This window comes from Lissotriton vulgaris, chromosome 11 (assembly GCF_964263255.1).
Source record: "Lissotriton vulgaris chromosome 11, aLisVul1.2, whole genome shotgun sequence".
Classification (NCBI taxonomy): Eukaryota; Metazoa; Chordata; class Amphibia; order Caudata; family Salamandridae; genus Lissotriton; species Lissotriton vulgaris.
In genome coordinates this window covers 735,212,644-735,238,260 of record NC_141699.1, presented here as the reverse complement: position 1 = coordinate 735,238,260, position 25,617 = coordinate 735,212,644, and the positions used below count along the sequence as shown (strand labels likewise).

The window sequence follows — 25,617 nt, the reverse complement described above, 5'->3', positions numbered from 1 at the left end:
AAGGCTAGCCATCATTCTCAAGGATGAACTTGGCTGACTAGTGAATCTGCATATATTGCAGATTGTGAAAGTATGTCCTTTGCTATAAATTACCCCCACAACTACATTCTCTGGGATACTACTATATAGACCCCACCGGTCCAAGTGGGAATTTTCTCCATTCCCTCCCAGAGGTAGCCGGACACATGGCTAGTACTAGAGCAAATTGCTCCGTTTTAGGGGATTTGAATTCCCACCTGGATGACCTAGCTAACACACAGGCAATCAGCCTTCTACAGGACTTGAAGGCTATGCAGTTATCACAAAGGGTGTCTGGACCACCCATGAGCAGGGTCACCTGTTCGATCCAATTTTCTTCACGGACAATATGTTAAAGGCCCATAAGCCTCTGCCTATTACCTGGTTGGATCACTTCTCGATCCAGTTTACCTTGGACTTTTTGCACTCATCTGTCAACACCAAACCTGTCTGCAGGATAAAACTACCCACAGAAGCTTGACAACATGATCTTCTGTCCACTAGACCTCCCCTATTGTCCAACCTGGCCCTAGCAAATGACAGAATCTCTGACAGGCTGGAGTCCGCGCTCGACTCAGTATCCCCACAAAAAACCTTTACAAGCAACATTAAAACAAAATCTCCCCCCCCCCCCCCCCCCAGGTATACTCCGAACACTTAAACGAAAATGTAAAAGAGCCCAGACAGTGTATTTTGAAGTGCAAATCAATGGTGCCTCTTACTTTCCACACAAAATGTTTTACGTGGTAAAAACTTTTCTAGAACCCCCTCGAATGGTCCAGGCCCACTGACCTCCACTGCTCGGTGCAATGACTTGGCAACTTTCTTCCAAAGTAAAATTCAGACTATCTACAATAAATTCCAAGTGGATTCACACATCAATTCTGGTAATCTCAGGGAAAATATGAATGGCTCCAACCTGGCTAAACTCACCATATTTCCCCTCCATGACCCTGGACAGCTTTTCTGACTTTATTTTAGCCAAAGCAGCCAATGTGATTTTCACCTCTCTGCTTGGTCTAGCTAATCTTTTCTTTAAGCAAGGGTCTGGCCCCAATAGCGTGGAAATATGCTATTGTTAAAGGTCTTCTGAAAAAGTCCAATATGGACCCCCAGGAGTTAGGGAATTATCGACCTATATCTCTCTTGCCTGGGATTAGTAAAACATTTGAAACGCTTTCGGATTTTCTAGACTGGATTCCGTCCGTATCATGGGACTGGGGTTGCCCTCTTGGTAGGGATGAAGAAGCTAAAAAGCTTCTAGATAAAAAATGATCAGCTGCAATCATTTGTTTAGATCTCAGCTCAGTGTTCAATACTATAAGCCATAACATTCTCATTGACAGACTACAAAGCACTGAAGTCACCGGCACTGCGCTATCATGGCTGAAATCCTTCCTGGAAGACCAGATTTTTTAGGGGGATTGTGCCTCTGACCTTTTCCCCCTCAAATGCAGTGTACCTCAGGGCTCAAGTTGAGTCCCAACCTCTTTAATATATATATGAAACCTCTTGCAGATATCATCCTTCCCTTTGGGATCTCAATATTATCATATGCAGACAATAAGCAATTGGATTTTTGACTGACCCAGAATCAAGACTCTGCATCCCCTGCTCTAGGCCCCTGTCTTGAATCAGTTACCAAATGGATGGAAAACTCTTTTCCTAAACTGAATGCAGACAAAACACAGCTGTTGATCCTGGGGCTTAATATGAATCCATTTCCTGTCATGAGCTGGCCTGGCTGTATGGGTCCTCCTCCGGTTCTTAAATCAGCCATAAAAAGCTTGGGTATGTGGCTGGATACATCTTTAAAGTTTGACCTTGGGCTGCTAAACGAGCAGGCATCTTTTATGGAATTTTGAGGATATTGCATACGATTCTTCCCCTTTTTCCTTTCATTTAAAAAAGGCTGTGTGGTCCAGGTGCTTCTTTTGTCTTGCTTGGACTACGGCAATTCATTGTATCTGGGCCCCCCCAAAGCCACATTAAAGAAACTTCAAGTGGTCCAAAACTCTGCAGCACAGATTCTGAGTAGCATACTAAGACATCAATCTGCCCTGCAACCGTACGTCATCTACACTGGCTCCCCATAACAGAGAGGATCAGATTTATGTCATTGTGCACTGCTATAGGGCCTTATGTGACAAAGGGCCTTTGATTTCCCGTCCCCTGTTATCTTTTTGTACACCTGGAAGATTGCTGCGTTCCTCTAATGCCTTTTTTGCAAAGATCCCTGTCCTCAAGAGAGTGAAATATAGAGGGCGTTCCTTTCCTTATAACACAGTCAAACTATGGAATCGCCTCCACATATCTCTTCGCTCACTCGGAAGGGAACGCCCCTTTAGAAAGGCACTAAAGTAATGGCTTTTTCAAAATGATTCGCTGTAATTCCCTCACCTCTCTATGGTGCTCTAACAGCACTGGGATGCCTCCGTGTAACTATGCGCTATATAAGCTCCTATCGATAGAATAGAATGTGACTTTTCAGAGATTGACTTTAGTGCCCTTAGAAGGTGCATTATAGCTTTTATTCTAATAAACGTCCTCAAACTGCTTGCCACGGAATTACCCCTCTGATTAGAAGGTAACAAAAGAGTGCCGCCTCTGTGCTCATTCACTCGTTAGCCTCTCTCTTGAGAATAAATAGTAAGGGCCACATCCCGATGTGATTTCTAGGAAACATTTTTACATAATGGAACCGGGATACACCCCAAGAATATTTCCCCCGAACACGCTCCATAACGTTGACACATGTATAAACCTTAGTTAGAATTAAACCTGCAGCTGAGCAGTGATAGGCTCTGTAATCTTGTCACATAAGAGATTGTACCCAGCCCAATATCTCCTTATTTTTGACGTTCTCTGCTCTGCAGTTCTCCCTGTAACGTTGGCCGAGCTACGTTTTCCCTAGGACCCAGGTATAAATTATTGTGCGTCCACAGAGGGTAAGTGCCACACCTTCTGGCAGGAGGTTGTTGCATAATTGAACTATTTTCTTCTGAGCAGCAGAATAAAATAACATGCTGTCTCCAGTCTAATTGAGAATTCCCAGTGGATGAGAAGTGTCTCGGATATTTTAATCCTTAGTGTTTTGTCTGTCTCAGTGAGTCCCGCTAGGTAGCAGCGTGAAACTCTCTATGCCATAGGGACTCAAACTAAACAAATACCAGAAAAAGATTGAAGGAATTTCATGCCACTGAGCCTGAGACTTGAACTTTATGTACAGCCAAGTACTGGTAAAATGTAGATTTAGATTGTTAACTTGTATCTTTTTCAGGAAATCATTCAATGTCCTCGTATGAAAAGGGTCAGAAAAGACATTGAATGATTTCCTGAAAAAGGTACAAGTTGACAATCTAAATCTACATTTTACCACTACTATTAGCAGTGAGAGTGTTAACTTTCTGGATCTGACGGTTTATATTGAAAATGGGAAGTCGGAAACCAGACTGTTCCTTAAACCAACAACGAGCAATACGTTACTTCATGCAACTAGCTTCCACTCGAAAAATCTAGTAAGAAGCATTCCTTCTGGTGAATGTCTGCACACCGTAAGGAATTGTAGTAGTAAGGTTGACACTGAGCTGAGGAAGTTAGAAACACGATTTCTAGCTAGAGGTTATACCCCTGAGATAAAATCAGCTGTACATAAAGCCAAGCAGAGAACAAGAGAAGAAGTCCTGTTCAATAAGGTTTCAAACGCAAGAAAGGCCAAGTCACAGAGTAATCAGTGCAGGCTAGGGACTACTTACAGCAATCAGCAGGAGAAAGTGAGGAACATTATTTATAAACATTGGCATTTGATCAAGAATGATCCGGTACTGGGAAGTGAAGTACAGAGAAGACCTCAAATAACTTTTAGACTCGCAAGATCTCTTAGACGATCCATAGTAAGGAATACTTTACCAGCAAAAAAACCTAAAATAAAGGCACAAATGTGGCTCAAAAGAGGTGACCGTTTTATCAAATGTACTGAATGCCAGGCCTGCGCCCATGGCAAAAACACATCTGTATACAGCTCCAACCTGTCCAAAAGAGAAAAAAGATCAAAGGGCAATTTGCCTGCAAAACATATTTTGCTGTCTATGTGCTTCAATGCCCTTGCCGCTTGAGGTATGTAGGCAGCACAATACTGCCCGTCCATAAGAGCACTTAAGGGCAATAAAAAATTGTGACAAAACGTACCCTGCGGCACGTCATTTCGATCAACATCGAGGGGGCAATCCTGAAAAGAAATTGAGGCAATTGGAATCTTGTTTTATTATTGAGCTCAATACCAAATTTCCTGATGGCCTCAATATGGAAGATTTTCACACACACCTTTAAGTGATGATCTGAATTTTATCAGCAACCTCCCATTTATTTCTCATGTTTTAACAGTTTAGGTTTTAGGTATAATTCACAAATACTTTTGTATAACAGACGTAAGGTACACCATATGTAATTTCCCAAGCCCACGTGGGCAGAATTGTTTGGAGTCAATGCATGGTAGGCCAGAAAGAGCAATGATGGTCTCAAGGGAACACTGCCATATGCATAAATTTCATATCGATATGGTGCCCACATGGGCTAAATTGTGATGTATTTTAAGTAAAGAGTAATGATGGTCTTGGGGAGAACACTGCCATATGTATAAATTTTGATATCGATATGGTGCCCACTTGGGCTAAATTGTGATGCACTTTAAGATATATTTTGGTCTTAAATTTGGAATCATGACACTGGAAGTTTATGAATAATGAAATCATAAACAGAAACGTGTGTTTAATAATAGCCGTAAATATTATGCGGGCAAGTTTATGAATAATTAAATCATAACAGATAACGTGTGTTTAATAATCGCCGTAAATATTATGCGGGCAAATTAGAATTTGCTATTTTAACAATTATATATTTATGTATAATGTGGCGAATATCCGGTTCCATTTTTATCAAAATGATGCCATTCCCAACTGCTAAAGTAGACCACAGGCAGTTACGATGTAAACAATGAGTCTGTTTTGAAGTTTCATTCACGTGTGATCATGTGACACAAAATGGTGGTGGTTAAAAACGATGTAAACTTTATTGCATTTGTTGGTGAACAAGCCTGTTTTCACAGGCGAAACGCGTTCACCATGACCGGCGAATAAATCAATACGCACAAGGAGACATCGCGTTGTTATCCTTTTCATGAGGAGTTTTTGATTATTTGGGACCAGGTCTCTCGGACGACACGCCCTTCGTTATAATATCAATCAATCAATCAATGTGGTTATGTTGCCGGATCGCTCAGCAGCGGGTGCGGGCGTTGGGCTTAACCAATAGCCAAAACGTAAATTTTTCATAAAGGACGCCGCACTCTGGAACTTTGATATTCAGATTTTATTCAACAGAGCCTAGTCTGCACACCGATGCTTTTTAGCCTTACGGCCTTGGTCACGGTAGGTGGTACTACTTTTGCAACTGTTTTAATGTCATTTCCTGTTACAGCGTCACTCCCATGAATTCTGGGACATGTAGTTTTCATTATTTACAAACAGATCACCTTGTTACAGACATCATTTTACTTTAAATGATATAGTGCGGTCATTCTATGATTCAAGACTTATATTGCATTATTAGCGCTGTGCCCTAAGAAAAAGCCTGTTATTGCATATGTATTTCTGCAAATTAAAGAAGCCATCGTAACACACAACTTACGAGGCATAAAAAGACATAGGATATAGCTCAGATTGTATGAACTGTGTAGCCTAGTCTATGCATGTTTTGGTAGTGTTCATGTTGATGTATCAAGTTATCTACATATATGTATAGTACATTATTTGTATACGAGGCACTTTGGGCATTTATTAAACTTAATCATTAAATGTTTGGGAAGTTAAGGGCATAGTACCCTAAACTAAAAAGAAAAAAGGGGGGGGTTAAGTGACAATAAGTGCATCAAGTTCATAGTGTGTGTACCATATAACCTTCAGTTATTGTTGCTGTTTCAAATGAAGTACCGAAATTTTTTTACAACCCACCCAAAACCATACTTACAACTAGCCCAATACCAATTACCAATAATCAGTCGGTTGGCAGTGTAGAAGGTCCAATCGTTTATTATACAAACATACTCTGCCAGAGGAGCTCCTTGCGACCTAACCCCACGAGGTCCACCAAGAAGACTTCTGGCACATTGTCAGAACATCACATATATACTGTTACATTTCGAAACCGTTACCCAAGATGGAAAAATACAAGTTGATACAGGTTGGTGCTGAGGGAAAGACGATATATGGGAGACAAAGCGCTCTGGGTTTAGCTCATCTCATTATAGCAAGGTCGGGAGGGTGACTCCCTTCTGCTAACTCCGAGAGAGTCCGTGCAGCACCCCCCCGGAATGTGCTTATCCAGCCTCCTCCTTCTACCTATAACCTTGACCGGCCTAACGAGTAGAAACAGCAGTTTGCAACAGTTGGGCTATTTCTCAGGGGAACAGCTTTGGTGAAATCCAAGGATAAGGTTTGCTAATGCAGGGATCGAGCGAGGCCACAAAATGGCGTCGGCCGAGTCAAGCAGTTACAAAAACATATAATATGGTGTATGTTAATACAATATAGTGTATGCTAATTCCTAAAGAACTACTTTTCGTGGGCATATTAGTATTTGCGTTTCCTTCGTTATTATTATAGATGCATCACGCTAATTACAAACAGTGACTATATGGTTCACAGAGCCGAAAATCAATTCCGGCTCCTCAAACCCTCCTTTTAGCGTTATGTAGCTAACCAATAGGAAATCCTAGTCTTGGAAGACTTCCTCATCAATGGCCATTAGTTCATGGATCTCCTGCTGGAGCATCTGAATTTTGGTTGAGACAGGAGCAGGGACGCACATGGCCGTCGCCCTGGTTGCACAATAGGAGCAACAGGCCGGACCACATTGTGCGAGGATGCAACAAGTAAAAATGATTCCAGTCGCCCCAGCCAGTATCTACAATAACTTCCAACCCCATGTCGTCAGGAGCCCTCAGAACCAACCAGACAGTGACCAGGACCCATTATCGGTGTGCATCTCAGCTGCTATGCGATGTAGCTTTTGAATGGCCAAATGGACAGTGGGGGCGGAGTCTGGAATATACACGCAGCAGGAGCTGCCAATCACCCGGCATGCTCCACCTCGATCAGCCAAGATAACGTCCAGAACCATCCGGTTTTGGAGCGAAACGAGTCTTGTCGCCTGAAGCTCTACTGTTATATTGGTCATGATATGCGTAGTGATATTAATGACATTCTTCACTATTCTTGACAACCGCCTAATCTCTCTGCTATTGAATATGGGTCCCCAGAATGGGACCAATCCCTTACTAGAGTCCGTAAACTGTTGTAAGGAAGTGTCAGTTTGATCAACTTCTGTCGCTATGAGCTGTCTACGCTGCCTATTGGGTGCTGTTCTAGCGGGATGGAGTTGGTGTGTTCTATGATAGTCTGATGGTGCAATGTATACAGGTGGGTACAAGAAAGACCGTCCCAACCTCTGGGCAACCAAGTGTAAGCATTTTCCCCACACACTAAATACACATTTGGTGGCGTCAACAATGGCGGGCTGCTAAATATTTTCATGCGATAAGTATAGTTACAAACACTGTCACCAACCTGTACGTGCCCCATCCCCTGTACACAGAAATCAGAAGAAGTATTCAAAATGGGGATGGGTACGGTGCGTTCACTGGTAACATTTCTGACCAGAAAGTGTTGGAAATACTGCGAATCATTAAAGTTGGCAAAATCATACAGTTCATCCTGTAACCAAGTACTATTCTCATTCTCAGTATATAGATTCATACAGGCTGCTGGATCCAGTGATCCCTGTCCCTCGTTTCCCTCTGGATCAAATCCCTGATGTTCTTTGATGTATGCTAAAATCATATTATAATCCTTCTCGGTGTACTGTTTAGGATTCTCTACATAATGATTGTACATAGCGGAAAACATCTTAAAACATGCTTCACTACTTCCTAAATAGGACAAGGGCAAGGAGAGAAATAGGTCATGTTTATGCATAACAGAGGGCAAGAGCCCACAAACCCAACAGTCAGTGGTGTTGTTGGCACTGTGGGTTTGATGAAGCATTTCTACAAATACATTTTTCGCATAAGTCTGGCGATGTCGTTCCTTGTGGGGTGCTAAGGTGAACATGAAATGTTCGGGTGGGGCAACAGTAGAAGGTAGAAGAGTTTGCAAGGGGTATTTATATTCTAAATATATGAATAAGCTCATAAAAATAGCTAATATGACTGTGATTACCAACACAAATGCAATTTTGACACTCGTGGTCCATGTAGAAAACATTGGTTCATAAAATGGCAAGTATCGTGGTGCAATGGGGATTTCTTCAAGTACAACACGGCCAAAAGGGTACATTCCTAGCTAAAAGTCCAAAACTAAACTCAGGCCTAGCAGTCCGTTCTGCCAGAGGGTTCTTCTCCCTGTGTCCGTCAGAGTCTCACAGGCAGACTCCTATCGTTCATCTCAGAAAAACAAAACGTTGTGGTCAAAGGGATCCTGGTGTACAACCTGGCCGTGAGAAGTGTTAAACTTTCTTTCTTTCTGAACAGAGCACAGTGACAAAAGTTCCAGCTCTCAACGAGTTCAGTCCAGTGTCTCGCTCAGCACCTCAGACTTGCAGTCTAACAAACCCTGTCTTATTCAATCAAGTCTTTCCTTATCTCCTAGCAGTGGAGTCTAAGGTGCCGTGATGTTTTCTTGGCCGTAGGTTGTATCGCACATGACCTGGAACTTCCTGATCAGAAAACAGCACAGAAGGTATCTCTCCTTCATTAGAGCCTTCGCTTGTTGGGGTATCAATGACCGGATTCAGAACAGTTGCAGATTCAGCAGAGACCGGTTCACCCAATCTCGTCACCCCCTCTTCTTGCCTTTGCTCTACCTCGCAGGCGTCGGAAAAGGGTACAAATGCAGTGGCTCTTTCGGTTTTTGGGTCAAAATTCCCCCAGAGCGTCGCTGATCATAAGGAAGCGGAAGCGACAGCCTTTTCAGATGGGAGACATGTATCCAATGCTTCCTCCCATCTACCTTTACAGCCGTCTGGGTTGCAAGCAGGATCTGGTGCGGCTCAGACCACCTTGGAGCCAGGCTGGAGTCTTGTTCGAACTTCTTGACCAGCACCCACTGACCGGGTTGTAATCGATGTCCGGGGCCCTCTGGCAGAGGCTGCAGTACAGATGCTACCTGCTGATGAATAGAACGGAGATCTTTAGTCAGGGCATACAGGTAATCGATCAACATAGGATATTCAATATCAGAGAAGGACCGTGGTCTGGGTACCCCCCATATATTAGCTGGTCGCCCGAAGGATATCTCATAAGGAGAAAGACCAGAGCGAGAATGAGGGGTAACTCGCAATGACATGAGGGCCAAGGGCAGGGTGTCAGGCCATTTTAAACCCGTGCTTTCCTGTATCTTACTGTGAGAAGTTGGCCTGATATATGATGTCTCCAATTCTGGGGGCACCTTGTATCAGTCCAAACAACCCTTATGGTGTCTGGTTGTAAGTCAACCTTATTAGACAAGCTATCCTAATGGTAGCATGGACTAAGCAGCCTTAAAGGCTTAACTCAAGAGGTCGTGTTAAGCGAGCTGTTTTACCAATCACAATCCTGTAATATCAAATGAAAGGACACCACACAAGTTATATATTATAAAAATATATGTATTTATTACTAAAATAATCCTCTATACTCTTTGAGTCTAGAGGCACAGGCGTTTAAACAAAAGCACAGTTAAACATATGAAAGTTGCACAATTATGGATAAGGCCGGGTGGCCACTCAAACCATATATTAAAAAAGTGGTATAAGAGATACCAATCGAACAGTGGTTAGGCCTAGGGCCTAGGGAATCGCTGGGACCAATCGGGACTAGCAATGCTGAAGTCGGGAGAAGCCCGCGGGAGTCGGGTGCAGCGCTTAAAGCACACGCATGCACCAATGCAAAGTCAATGGTGCGTAAAAGTTACAAAGTTACTGTTTTAGGAACCTTCCGACTGACCTAGAAGGACAAAACTTTAGACACATACACTAGAGGTGTGTACCAGTGTGGGAACACCGGCGTTGCTGAGTTACCTCACCCACAGGAAGCGGGTGCATAGGTGCGAAGTAGTGTCGGGTTTCGTCACGCAGGTCGATGGTGCCTGAAGATGAAGATGCTGCAGGCGTTGGGAAGGAGAAGTGTCCGGTGCAATCCAAGGGTGGATCGAAGCTGTAGAGTACCTGAAAGCAGAGGGGACAGAGTCTGGGCCACTCAGCAGTGACCAGGGTGGAACCAGGCAATGTCGGGCGCAATCAGGTGGTTGTCGAGAAGCTTCTCTCCGCTGCCACGTGGACTCTGGGGCACCGAAGATGTCCAGGAGTGGATCACAAGCTGTCCCACGAAGGCTCTCGCTGTCGGCGGTGTCGGCTTCCAGATTGGAGCAAACAACCCTTGGCAAGAGCAATCCACGCAGGACTAGAAGATCGCTTCTTTCTCGGACTAGCAAAGTCAGAGAGGTTGCTCCTTTTCAGGGGAGCGAGGGCCAGTCCAGAGCAACCGGACTGGCGGTGTAAATTCGAAGGTTCGTCGGTTCTGGGGCCACAAGCCAACGGGCAAGTAACCGGACCAACGCGCTGAGCCAAAAGTTGCAGAAAGGCCCCACGAAGCACTCGGTGAGTGTAGAGGGGTGAGCTTCGGTGCAGGAGTGGCTCAGGGCTGGGGCTTCTCAAACCCCAATGCACAGCTTCGAGGATGCCTCAGGAGCTGCACGGTCAGCGCCTCGTGGTCTTTCCAAGATGGCCGGCTCCACGCTTCAGGTCGCCTCCACGGGTCTCAGCTTTGCAGGGACTGTGGATCGGGCTGTTAGAAGGCAGGAACGCTGGGTCTTGTCGAACTCTGTCACTCGAGTTCCGGCGGGAACTGCAACAAAGCAAACGTTTAGGTGCTGGATGGTGCCTGTTTGCACAGGGTGGTCACTCCTTGACCACAAGGGAGATTCTTCAGTCTTCTACGTCGAGTAGGATGTCGAAGGGTCCAGAGTTTCATTTCATAAGTTTCAGTCAGGATAATCTGAATGCTTGGGCATTGCTCCCACTCTTATACCAATCTGGTGGGCTGGATTACCTGCTAGGTCCCTCCTATGGGTGGGACCCAGGAAGGGGTGGTTACACCCCTTTCCCTTTGTCCAGGGTCACGCTGGGACTGGGGCTGGTGTGCCCCAGAACCGGTTTGACCGGATTATGCAAGGGGAAGCCTTGTGCTCCCCAGGCACTGTCTGGTTTCTTTGAAACCTCCCTGCTACAATCCAATCCACTATCTCCTGTCTGGGGTGGTGTGACACCTCCCCGTGACAGGAAAGCCTTTGTCCAGGCCTCCTTGGCTGAGTTTCGGTCGGCAGCAGGAGGTCAGACTCGTGTCTGTGGCAGAAGCGTCCATTTTGTGATGCTGAGGCTCTTTTAAATCAACGGCTTTTTTAGCAAAGTAACATGTCCTCTCCCTCTAGAAGGGTGGAATGCTACCCCCGTCGCCAGGACTGGCGAGGGGGTAGTATTCCAAATCGTATGACACCTTACACGACATGTTTTGATAATGTCAAACCAAAGTTAGCACATCACCGTGATGGATTATAATCCACTTAGTATATGGTATGGCATTATCCCGGAACAGCTTAGGGAATTGGTCCCGACCGCTGCAGACAGGCTCAGCTCATGCTAGAGCACCATCTCACATAAACCCAAGCACTCTGCCTCCAGGATTGTTAAGTCCTGCCATAGGAGTGACTTATAGGTATATATGTGTCCAGTTAGGTTTAGATATAGGCATACTATATCTAAGCAAGGGGTGATTACACCACCTTGCCCCAGCTGAGTGATCAGCCAGTTGTGTCAATTTTGGATAGCCAGCCAGGGGTGGCAAAAGATATGCTTCAGCCCCTGGTAGGCCTTGGATACCTATGCCTTGGGTACCTATAGTGCTCTGTACAGTGGCTGATAAGGTGACCCAAGCCAATTTTGTTATGCACCTAGGGTACATGGAATACATTTTAAAGAGAGAGCAGATTGCCTGGGGCACTGATTAGCAGGGAGCCAGGTCAACTAAGTCGAAAACCAGCTAAACACAAGGCAAAAAATCTGGGGTAACCATATTCAGGTAGCCACCTTCCTACACTTAGCCATCTTCAGTTTCAAAATCCCATTGTATTTCTCCACGAGCCCTGCTGACTGAGGGTGTCGGGCTGCGTGGAATTTTTGTCTTATCTGTAATCCATCGCAAATATGCTTAACAAGGCCCCCATGGAAATGCCCCCCATTGTCCGACCAGATCAAACGGGGCAAACCATAGCGTGGTATAAACTCCTTAAGAAGGGCCTTTGCTGTAGCCCGGGCAGTGTTTTCTTTAGTGGGGTAAGCCTCAACCTATTTGCTAAAAGCACAAACCACCACTAACACATATTTTAAATTGTTGACGCGTTCCATGTGGATATAATCCATCTGGAGCACTTCAAAGGGTAACGTTGGGGGTGCAAAGTTCCCACTCAGAACATTCTCTGCCTTCCCCGGATTGTGTTGTAGACAGACCATACAGTATTGGAACAAACGGACAGCCGTCCTTTGTATGTTAGGGTTATTCCATACTGGATCTAACTGGCCACAAATACCTTTAGCTCCTACATGGGCAGGACCGTGGGCCATAGTTACAACGGCCTGTACCAATGCATCGGGTAACAACCATCTCTGTTTTTCTGTCAAATCAACCCAACAATTATTTTCGTCCAATCTTCCCACTTCCTTTTCCCATCGCTCTAATTCAGCCGGAGTGGCTTCTTTCTGCAATTCTCTCACACTTTCTATGGTATTATTGAACAATTCAGATTCCCCCACCCACCTTGCAGAGGACATTACAAACATAGTCGACATTGTAGATTGGGCTGTTTGTTTGGCCACTTGGTCTGCAAAAGCATTCCCCTCCCCTACTTCATCCACCACTGCCTTATGGGCACTGCATTTTATTATGGCTAGTTTCTTGGGTAGAGTGATGGCATCCAACAATCGTAACACCAGGGTGAGGTGAGGGAGCCCCGTTCCCTCCACAGCCGCCCATAACTATGGGCCACGCCGAAGGCGTATTGGCTGTCTGTGTAGATATTAACTTCGAGTCCTTCACTCAATTCAGAGGCTCGTAACAACGCCACAAGTTCAGCCGCTTGAGCTGACCGGTCGGGCACTCGAAATGTTTCAACTACTGTCTTCAAGGTCGTGATTGCATACGCAGCTGTTGTTGTTCCCGCTGCTAATTTGAAACAGGACCCATCCACATATAACTCCCCCTGAGGGTCAGATAGAGGAATGTCGATAAGGTCAACCCTCCCCTTCGTTTTTTCTTCGGTTCGAAATATGCAATCATGTATATCATTGGTAGTTTCACTCGTAGGGAGTGGTAGCAATGTAGCTGGATTTAACGTGGCACATCGTGTAATCGTGATGTGCGGAGCAAATAGTGTCAATTCATACCCAGTGAGGTGTGCACTGGTAAGGCGTGCGCTGGTAAGGTGCTGTGTCTTAGTTTTATTTAGTAAGAAATCCACAGCATGCGGCACCATCACTGTTAGGTTGGAATTTAGAACGAGTCCTTCCGACTGCTGGATGGCCACCGCGACAGCTACAGTGGCCCTCAGGCAACTAGGAAGTGCTCTTGCGACATTGTCTAATGTGGCCGACAGATAAGCGCAAGGTCTTTGCTTACCTCCAAATTCCTGCGTTAACACTGAAAGTGAGCAACCGTCGACCTCATGCACATATAGTACAAAGGGTTTACGGTAGTCAGGAGTACCCAAGACCGGTGCAGAACAGAGAGCAGTTTTTAAAGAGTCAAAGGAATGTTGACATTCATCCGTCCAGGGGAGGGGTTCATGCACGTCTTTAGTGGTTAGATGCAACAAAGGTTTAGCGAGAAGAGAAAAATTAGGTATCCATTGGCGACAGTAAGAGGTGATGCCAAGAAAAGCACGAACTTCGCGCTGAGTGCAAGGGACAGACATGTTAGAGATGGTAGTAATGCGTTCAGGAGTCAATCGCCTACCCTCCTTCGACAGTACATGACCTAGGTAGGTTACCTCCTGTCGACAGTATTGGAACTTAGCAAGGACACCTTATTCCCCTTCGCTGCCAAATGGTGTAATAATTTAACAGTGGCAGCCTTGCAGCCTTCTTCTGTGTCTGATGCGATCAACAGGTCATCCACGTACTGCAAAAGCACGTTGCAAGACTAGATCGTCCAACAGAGCCTTAATGGCCTGGCTATAGATGCTCGGACTTTCAGTATAGCCTTGAGGTGCGCGACAGAATCTGAAGCTTCGGCCAGATAACGAGAATCCGAAGATCTGTCTGCAATCAGGGTGGATAGGAATACTGAAGAAAGCATTCTTCAGATCAATGACAGAAAAATACTGGGCAGTGGGTGGAATCATCGTAAGGATAGTGGTGATGTCTGTCACCACCGGAAACTGCGGTACAACAATCTTATTAACGGCTCTCAGGTCGATCACAAAACGATAGGCATCACCATGTCCCTGCATGTCAGAATCGGAACTCTTCTTCAGAATTGGAAGAATCGGGCTATTACAAACATTAGCAGCTGTCTCCTTCACTACCCCTTTGTCAATGAGATCTTGAATAATTGAAATTAAAGCCCGTTCACCAGCTGGGGAGATCTTATACTGCGGTATGCGCTGTAATTTTGCACCAGGTTTCAGCGTGATATGGACCGGTGGGATGTCTAACTTACCCACGTCTGCATCTTCTGTTGCCCATAAAACAGCGGGAATGCCGTTAAACTCAGGGGGAAGAGGTTCATTTTTAGCAAAACATTGTTTCATGCAGTCAGAATGGGGTTGTATTGTCAAATAAACCCCATCAGGGGAGCAATATATTTTCCCATTCAACTTTTTCAGCATATCTAAACCGAACAAATTCTCACCACAATGTGAAGTTAGCAGAAAAGGTGATTCAACAGTAGCGGGACCGATCGTGAAGGGGAGTGGTTTAGAGATGGGACTGACTACTGGGACTCCTGAAAATCCCACGGATACATTATTTTGCCTGGACAGAGCCGCCCCTGGAACCAATGATCGAGCAACTGAACTATTCATTGCCCCAGTGTCAATTAGGAAATTCTCAGAAGTCCCCATCAACTCCCCCTTCACATAGGGTCCTTGTTGATTGACTGGGATCGACACTTGGCCCCTACTCTGTCCCCGGCTGTCCTATGGGTGGACATACTCATCCTGGCCCTCGAATGCATAGTCGTTGTGATAATATTGTCTACCTTGGTGACCATCAAAATGATTCAGTTCAGACTTGCCTGATGCCTCCTCTCTGTGCATATCACTCCTGTCTGGGCCACCTCGTCCTCGCCCTCGTATTGCGCCGTTCTGGGCAAGTAATAACGGACACTGCGCTTTCCAGTGTCCCTCCTGTTTGCAATATGAGCATTGGTTTATCCCTACAGTCGGAGCCCCGCCTGCGCCTCTGCCTGTTCCCACCCCTCTGGACGTGGGCCCTCTGGCTCCTCTCCCCCTCCTTGTCCTCTGATAACTTGCTGAAGCAGCACCCGTGTTTTAAGATCCTTGGCCTTTTTCTCTACTTTATCCTTGCTTTCGTTCTCTCTATGCTCGTAATATTGGGCCATGCTCAGAATCACGGAGGGAGTGGAGGTAGTCCAGGTGCTTTCTGCAACCTGCAATCATGCAGACATTTCTGATGCCAAATTGGTAACCAATCTATTTACAAACAACCTAATTCCACCTTCCGTTGCCAGATCCTGTCCACTAAAGTCAATAAAAACCCCTTCGAACCTGGTAAAGAAATCGGACACGCTTTCATCCTTTTTCTGCCTACAAGCTGTCAGTTTGTCCCAGTCCACCTTCCGCGGAGGAATCAGGGTATGCATGTATGCTATTATTTTTGCTGGCAAGGAGGTAATTTCATTTCTAGGCTTATCCTCAGGCTTACGATCTCGGTCCCAACTCCTCAACTCGTCCCAAGTCCCCCCTAGTTCAGCATGGTCGGTGTCATGCACCTGCCGCCATATATCAACGGAAACTAGTAACCCAATGAATAGCTCAACATCTGCCAGGGTCATCACAGCCGAGGCCGCAGCTTCCGTCAGTTCCTTGTAATAGGCGGTGGGAATCTTGCGGGGATCAGGCAATTGGGATTTGAGGGCAAGAACTTTGCTTTGTTTCCACGGAGTGTACACCCATTGTTCCTGGAACCGAGCGTCTACTCGAGCCCTTATCACTTGGTCAGCATTATCACGTGCTTCAGGAGTTTCGGGGTGAAAAATAGGGTGCACTTCTCGCATGGGATGCTGGGAAGTCCAATTGGGGCTTTTTATGAACATTCTGCCTCGATATTTCACTAATGTGTCGACATTCTTGTATACCTACTGTGGATCCATATTAAACTTATGGGCCCAGTCTCGGATGGTATATAGTACCTGAGGGCCCCCCCCATCCCGGAAACATAGTTCCCAGGCCTCTATGAGGTGACAAGACATCTGATATAGGGCATGCTGCTGCATCAACGGCTCCAAACCCTTAATAGTGCTCCATACATCAGCAGCTGTGTACATATCATTCCGCATCCATTTGCCGGCCTGGTCTGCTACTGCTTCTTTTTCGCCGTACCCTACAGACGCACTAGTGAACAATCGTTTACCGCCCAGACCCCCCCGACTCCCCTTTCGGTGTTTGCCCCAGATCTCCGGGTGTTGTACCGGCTGATTGGGATGTCCATATGGGGCTCGGAGTTGCTAACACCATATGGGACGTTCCCGGGGGTTGTCTGGGATCAGGGATGAGGGTAGCCAGGTCTCTCACTGAGGTAGGTAGGGCACGGGTAGTCCCCAGAGAGGTGAGAGGCACATGTTCCTCCGGTGCGGAGGCTTGGGGTGCAGCCGCCATCTGAAGGGGTAACGCGGGGTATATGAGTTGCGGTGCATACGGTGGGGGAGGTCTTTTATCAAACAAATCTTCTATTTCGTCTTCTGTCTCATTTCGTGTTACATAACTCTTATCCACCTGCAATCTGAACTGTCTGTCTGCATACTCAATATTCTGCTCTGTTTTATTCTTGTCATGAGCAATAGCTTTCTGAGTTACAGTCTGCCCTTGCTGTATTTTCAGGAGTTTTTCAGACCGGATGCGTCTCTATTTTGCCTCTTTCTGCCATTTATTAAGGGTATCAAACATGGCCTGTCTACTACGTTTAGCAAATAGACGTTCTTGCAGGTACTGGATCTTTTTCTCGTCAAAAGACCCAGTTTTTGGCCATTGCAATTCTACATTATCCTTGGTGTATTTGTTACACAAGGTATTAAAGAGGAGGGGCCCTATCCCATGCTTGCAATACATATCATGGCTGGGAGTACCCTCCGGTGGGGCCGGCTGGCTTTCATCCAACCTCGTGCTCCCTCGGTGAACACAGCCAAAACATAGTTTACTAAAGCACGCCATTGCCCTCCTCTTTACCTAGATTGAGCTGAAAAGGAATCACGAATTGTTAATTACAATACTCTCATACACATGGCCATGTCTTCATTCGAATTCAATCTTACAACAAAAAAGTTGAGTAACCACAACACAAAAACGAGTCTTCAATTTACATCAACATATAAGACAAAACGAAAACACCGATATTTGCAAACAAGAGGTGGAGCCCGTCGACTCCCACCTATGGGGAAACTTTTTCCCAAACTTCAAAACTCAAAATGCCTCCGTACAACAGTCTCGTCCTTAGACTGCCTAGAGATAGCCACACAGGTTTCTAAACCACAGACCGACCTACGGGCCATCCGACAGCATTCATGGTTCACCTCCCGAACTATTCTGGCTAAGCCCGCTTTTTCAAGCGCCGCTCCAGATCTGTCCGAGTGCTACCCAATCTCAACCGCCGGCGTTCCCGAGAGCAGTCCGGCCTGGTGAAAACAGCAGTTCTTACCCAGGCGTCTAGTCTCGTTCTCTAGTTACTTTCACCATCCTAAACAGGGGCGTCCGCACGTGCAGTTTCAGTGCTACCCCGTCAGACCCCCTTTCCCATAGTTCTCCGTGACCAAGGGCCACCAAATGCCAAGTCTCAAATCCAAAATCCGAAAGATATCCAACACAAGACAGGACAAGACACTCACCTGGTGCACGCAGGCCTGATTGTACGTTATTCACTGCCAATCCCCGTTAATGCCAACGTGGCTGGTTCTCGGGTTTCACCCAAAGGACTCCGTCGTGGGGTCACTAGCAGCTGAGGTTCTCGCGATCGGAAGAGCTGAGCAGACCCCAAATTCTTTAATCTATTCCTCAACCCCCCCGGATCAAAATCGCCCCTTTCAATTTCCCGTTTCTTTCTCTGATTACAGAAGGACGACCCCAACGCGGAGTCCCGGCGGAGTCGCCAACTGAAGTACCGAAAAAATATTACAACCCACCCAGAACCATACTTTCAACTAGCCCAATACCAATTACCAATAATCAGTCGGTTGGCAGTGTAGAAGGTCCAATTGTTTATTATACAAACAAACTCTGCCAGAGGAGCTCCTTGCGACCGAACCCCACGAGGTCCGCAAAGAAGTCTGCTGGCACATTGTCAGAACATCACATATATACTGTTACATTTCGAAACCGTTACCCAAGATGGAAAAATACAAGTTGGTACAGGTTGGTGCAGAGGGAAAGCCATACATGGGAGACAAAGCGCTTTGGGTTTAGCTCATCTCATTATAGCAAGGTCGGGAGGGTGACTCCCTTCTGCTAACTCCGAGAGAGTCCGTGCAGCACCCCCCCGGAATGTGCTTATCCAGCCTCCTCCTTCTACCTATAACCTTGACAGGCCTAACGAGTAGAAACAGCAGTTTGCAACAGTTGGGCTATTTCTCAGGGGAACGGCTTTGGTGAAATGCAAGGATAAGGTTTGCTAATGCAGGGATCGAGCGAGGCCACAAAATGGCATTGGTCGAGTCAAGCAGTTACAAAAACATATAATATGGTGTATGTTAATACAATATAGTGTATGCTAATTCCTAAAGTACTACTTTTCGTGGGCATATTAGTATTTGCGTTTCCTTCGTTATTATTCTAGATGCATCACGCTAATTACAAACAGTGACTATATGGTTCACGGAGCCGAAAATCAATTCCGGTTCCTCACAAATGTTCATAGGTTAATAAAGTTAAATCTCAGATCATTCAAGTTGAACCTAAAGTTCCTCGTCAAAGTTAATGCCTCTTGAGCTTTTGGTCCGCAGTCTGATTATATATTTGCACTCTAATTGTCGCAGTTTCCTCTTTTGGTCTCCCATTCTTTCATTTCGTTCAACTGTGTCTAATGCAAAGTAGCTCATGTTGCGCCAATCCCCACCATGGCATGTTAAAAGATGTTTGGCCATTGCATATGTGAGGTCTCTATTCTTGACTGCCCTGATATGTTCGAGAATTCTCTTCTTTAGCATGCAGATGGTACTGCCTATGTATAGCATTCCACAATCACATTGAATGGCGTAGATCACAAATTTTGTGGAGCAGGTGATTTGTTTTTTAATTTGAATAGCTCTTCCCTCTGGGTCTCTTATGTTCTTTTTGTTCACCCCAATTTTGCAAGCTTTGCAAATGTGACATTTCTTAAAACCATTCTGTTCCTCTAGCCAGTTCAATTTCTTTCCTTGCTGGTTGAAATGGCTCTGAACTATTAGATCTTTGATTGATGGAGAAAGACCTTCATGGAAATCAAAGTCAACTGTTAAGGTACTTTGTCATTGATGCGGTTCCACCATTGAGGAGGGAAGGGAACCTTGAGGCTATTTAACGAGCCCCCGAGACAAGATACATTGTGGAACTCGACAGAAAATCTCCCTCTGCCTTAATGCCAGTGAGGATTTATATACCTGTTTATAGTTACCGTTTGTTGTTCCACTCAGCTCTCCCAACTCGACAAGTAGGTTCTGAGTCATTTCCCCATTGCTGTATAAACATCTTAAATTTGTGGGGATGTCGGAGATTCTGGCCTCTTTCTCCTAATGTTACACATTGTTTATATTGTCATGACCATGTGATTATGTAAAACCCTTTTATGTCTTTGGAATTTAAAAGCATGAATTAACCCACTTGGGTTATATTATATTATTTTAGGAGGTTCACCAACCGCATAACAACAGTTTTGGTGAGATTGTTTTGAAATTCATTTTTTGACCGAGCGGCATGTATTTATCTCTTTTTGATATTTTGAAGAAAGCAAGCTCCATTTATTGTGCAAGCTTTTTTATCGTAAGAAGTGTATTTATATTTGCTCAGGTCTGTTTCACATTGTGAATTTTTATTCAATGCTTTGAATCCATAGTCAAGATGTTTTCTATGTCTATTTAAGCGGGTCATGTTGACAACCAATCATGTAACATGTTAACGAGCACTTAGCACTTTAAAAATCAACTGCTCCCTTTCTAGCGTTGTGTGATCAAGGCCTCTGGGCAGGCCGAAACGTTATGCTGGTGGCAAGAAAATGAAATAAATACAATTTCACCTGCAAGCTGGGTCGGCTCTCGTTTCCTTCTCTGGTGTTGTCCTGAGGACTGCGGGATTACCGGAGTGTTGGTTCTAGATATATATATGTATACCCAGCCAGTAACCCTAAGGGTTACTGGCTGCAAATAAAGCTGCTGTAAACTTTTGAAAAACAACACGAGCGAGTGCGTTTTCATTTCCCTTGGACTTTAATGCATATCGAACGACGGACCCTGTCGTAGAAAACGCACCACGCTAAAATTGGAGCGCCGGCGTACAAGGGTTAAAATCGACTGGATATATATATATATATATATATATATATATATATATATATATATATATTACCTACTGGCGGTCGCCAGTAGGTAGTTATAGTTAGGATTTTTTTCAATGTTAAATCTCAAAATTCTATTTGGAATAACTTTGGCACCGGTTGACGAATCTGCCTGAAAATTTCCTGAAAATGGCCTCGTCGAGCTCCGGTCCTTCCTTGAAAGTTTGGGGGGGATACGTCAAGCGGGGGCCGAGATAAAAGGGGGGTCCCAAAACGCGTTTTCCCCATGTTAATTTCCATAGGGCGGTCGATTTCACTTTTAACCCGAACGGCTGAATGGATTTCCACCAAATTTGCAAAATTGTAGGGATTGGTAGCCTGATGTGCCTTTGCTATGTCTCAAGATATGTGCTGCAGTGGATTTTGAGTAATTTAGGTTACAAAAAATATATATATCTATAGCAGCGCAGCGGTGCGCGCACCAGGGAGCGCTCCGGGCGCGTGACGCGAGGTGCGCATGGAAAGCTGATTGGCTCTCGGGTGTCTGCAAACATTCGAAACAGTCCAGAGCGGCCGCCATCTTGTGTCTCGGTAAAATCGAGACATAAGAGGTGGCTAAAACAAAGGGGGAACTGACCATAAGGCGTCAGGGATAGACCCCTTTGACCCCCTAGGTTTGATGTGGGGGCTATAAAAGGGCCCCGCGGGGAATTTAAAATATTTTTTTTTTTTTCGTTTTGCGCGGGGGAAGCGCCCGGTGCGCGCACCAGGTAGCGCACCGGAGAGCGTAAAATGAGGGAAAAAGATGACAGAGTTTTTAAAAAAATGAAGTTTTTATTTAGAAATTGGAGGTAGTTCTAAAAAGAACTTTTTTTTTTCTTCTTTTTGTTGTTTTATATTTTTTTGTGTTTTTTGAACTTTTTGAACTTTTTTTGGCTTTTCAAAACAGTTTTATATTTTTTTTGTATTTTTTTAGGAGGAGAAACAAAAAAAGGGAATTGAAACTGGCTCAACTGGAGCAAAAAAACAAAAAACCCAAAAAATTACTTCTTTTTGGGGCACTTGTGATTATCACCTGCAAGGACGATGAGCTTAACGCTTTTTTCGCCATAGGCGATAAGCTTGCCACATGCAGAACAAGTGATTTTAAAATCAGCAAATCTCGGCTGAATGCAAGGCATCACCTCGGATGTTTCTGGTTCTGATGAGGTGGGTTGGTTTCTGTGGGAGGGGGTCCTTGATGACTGGGGGAGGTTACTGGCCAGTTCCCTGAACTCTGCTCGAGAGTAGTTGTTTGGGTGCTTTCTGGTCATGTGCCGAATCATGGTATAGTTACCAAAAGAATATTTTTTGTTTGGGTTGCCCCGTGAAAGTTCATCATTGCAGATGAGGCAAGTCACCTTGGGCGCATTCACCTTTTTTTGCCCCTCTGGGATTGAAAAAAACTGCCATACAATGTGTGGTTTGGGTTTGTAAGGTGTATTTTCTTCTGGCAGCCATCTTCTTCTCCCCTCCTCCTCTTCCTCTTCCTCCTCCTCCTGTTCTTGACCACCAATATAATTTGGAGCTGGTCCTCTTGGTGGTTGTGGTGGTGGTGGTGGGGCAGATGCACCAGCTGATGCTACTACTGAAGCCATTATTTGGAGCAAAAAAGTAGAGAGAGCAACAAACAGGTCTTCCTCAGTCAAAGGACAAAGTCAGAATAAGGAAAAAAGGTGGGGTCTTTCATCATTTAGAAAAAAAAACTGTCCTGAACCAATGAGAAGTGTTATTTTCAGGTCACAAGACCAGGGGCTTCATCATTATGAAACTAAAACTGTTATGAACCAATGAAAAGTGTTATTTTCTGCTCACATGACCCGACGCGCTTACGCTACGCGCACGGGGGCGCGCAGCGTAAGCGCGTCGGAAGTTTACGTTGTGCGATCGTATTCGCTCGAGTACTTCCGGGTGCGCTTACGCCGTGCGTATCACGCGGTCGCGGCTACGCGATACGTCACGATCATGTTTTCGTTTGCGATATTGGCGCTCACGAGACGCTCCCCGGAGCGCGCCCGGGGGCGCTTTTCAGAAATACGCTTTTCGGGGCGCACTCCGGGGCGCGCTCTGGGAGCGCTCCCCCCAAAAATTAAAAAAAAAAAAATGGGATAATTGTAGGGACAGGTAGCCCTATTCTGAAGTGCTTTGTAAAAAAATTAACTTTATAAAAATATGTATTGTGCTACATTGGGCTTAATATATGTTAGAGCCAAAATGTAGCCCAAATGTAGCCCAAAGTAGCCCAATGTAGCCCAAAGATGGCCACCAGAGACCAAAAATTGTAAATGTAGCCCAAATTTCAACTAGATGTAGCCCAACTGTAGCCCAATGACAGAATGTACCAGAGTGTTAAAAAGAACAACTAGAGTGCTAACAGTCTTATTTATAAAGTGAAACTTATAGTTAGGAATTAGCATTAACAAAACCTATGAAATTCACTGAAAAAACCATAGGTTTCACACCAGTTATAGTTAGGAATTAGCATTTAAAAAACCTATGAAATTCACTGAAAAAACCATAGGTTTCACACTGGTTATAGTTAGGAATTAGCATTTAAAAAACATATTAAATTCACTGAAAAAACCATAGGTTTCACACCAGTTATTGTTAGCTGGAAATTTTACTGATATAAAACCATTGAAATTCCCACGTTATAGTTGGTCGGACTCACTATAACTTGCGCGTGCAATGCACTGCTGATGACATCACATATTACATCACTCATGACATGGTGAGTGACATCACTCATGACATCACTGATGACACCATCCAGTGAATATGTGTCTTTCTGAAAAATAATATATGTTTAAATATTTAAATACATATATTAGTGTTTCACTTTGTGTATAAGTGGCTACATGTGTTGATAAGTAGCTACATGCGTATGTATATGGGTTATTTGATATTTTTATTAGTATCAGTTTGAGTGTCTATATGGTTTGGTGGGGGTATTACTTAGCACATAGATGCATGAGTGACTGACTCTTTGTATGTGTTTTGAAGACAGCATATGTACAGGACTGTATGGGTGGATGAGTGTCTATATGTGTTTGTTAGTGAGTGAATGACTGTCTCACTAGTGTCTTTATCAGTAACTACATATGTTTTAATCTAGTATATATGAATATTGATGTATATAAGTGAGTATATGTGAGAGTAAGAGATTGTAAGAGTTCCTGTTTAAATAAGTATGTGTTTCTATAAGTGATTGTTTAAGAGAATAAATATGTGTAATTTTCAATAGAAGTAAGGTGGAAGTGTGTGTATAACTCTATATTCAAATAAATGGTTGTTCAATAGTTTATTTGCACGTGTGAATATGTGTGTGAATAACTTTTGGATGTATAGGTGTATCTCTTCATATGATGAGTGAGTATATGTATGAGTGACTATATAGAACTGTTGGTGAATGAGTGGATGTGTATATAGATAGTGGAAGTACAGAATTGCTTGTTGTAACTGATATAGGTATGTCCATTTTTTAAAAATTTCAGTTTCTATTTTTGAATATGTGTCTCAAGGGTTACTTTACACTGAGAGGAGGTCTGTCACTGTGTCACAAGGATGGTGTCATCAGTGATGTCATGAGTGATGTCACTCACCATGTCATGAGTGATGTAATATGTGATGTCATCAGCAGTGCATTGCACGCGCAAGTTATAGTGAGTCCGACTAACTATAACGTGGGAATTTCAATGGTTTTATATCAGTAAAATTTCCAGCTAACTATAACTGGTGTGAAACCTATGGTTTTTTCAGTGAATATATATATATATATATATATATATATATATATATATATATATATATATATATATATATATATATATATATATATATATATATATATATATATATATATATATATCTTAATTCCTAGGTCTCAGTTTTGTTCTGCCCACCACCGGAGCGCATAATCATGCCAGTTCAGCCACTGGTTTACCTCTCTATGTGTAACTGCATTCTGCTTTCACACACTGTGCACTACATACAGAAAGTACTCCCCTTTTTTAAATTTGACAAAACAAACATTCACTGGCATTTGCAAAGCCAACAGTACCAACCAATGCCAGATCTATTGGCCTGTGCCCTGCTTTGGCCTGTGCCATAGCAAAACACCAGCAGTTATTGTGCCAGAGGAACACACCGTTGGTTTGGCCTTTGCCTGCACACTAACTTGGTTTGCCCTGTGCCAAGGTAGCGCCCACACCCTCTAGCAAAGCACTTGCGCGCTAGTAAAGTTCGGCCCGTGCTGGAGTCCTCACCTTCTGCTGAGAGCTGCTCGCTGGGGCTGGGTTGTTCCACAGTGTTCACTGTGCTTTGTGCTACGAGCACAAATCTCTATTGCTGTGGGGGCCTATTGCTGACAGACATTTTTACACAATTCGGGCTTTGTGCCTCCCACTGCTGGCTGAGAAGACCGGGGTCTCGGTGAGTGCAGGCTCCAAGCCCGGCTGTAGGGCGGTGGGGGCGTCCTGTGGGATCTGTTACAGCAGCTGCTTTAGCCAAGGAAGACAACTGTGTGTTGTGCGCAGCATAGTTCTAGAAATGCTTTGAATGTTATCTCAAAAAAGCGCAGAATACACCGGAGGTTGAGCTCCGGCCAGACCTCCATTCCTTTCTTAGCATCCCAGATTCTGACCATGATGCTGCGCGTTTTCATCTCCGACCCATGGTTATCCAAGTTCCAAATACATTTCTTTTCGCAGAATTTCTCACCTA

At 44.6% G+C, this 25,617-nt stretch overlaps 1 protein-coding gene across 2 annotated transcripts in view; it reads left to right on the top strand.

Annotated features, from left to right (window-relative positions):
* Nucleotides 1-25,617, top strand: part of EFHD1 (EF-hand domain family member D1) — a 343,907-nt gene that overhangs the window by 47,640 nt on the left and 270,650 nt on the right. The window lies entirely within an intron of this gene.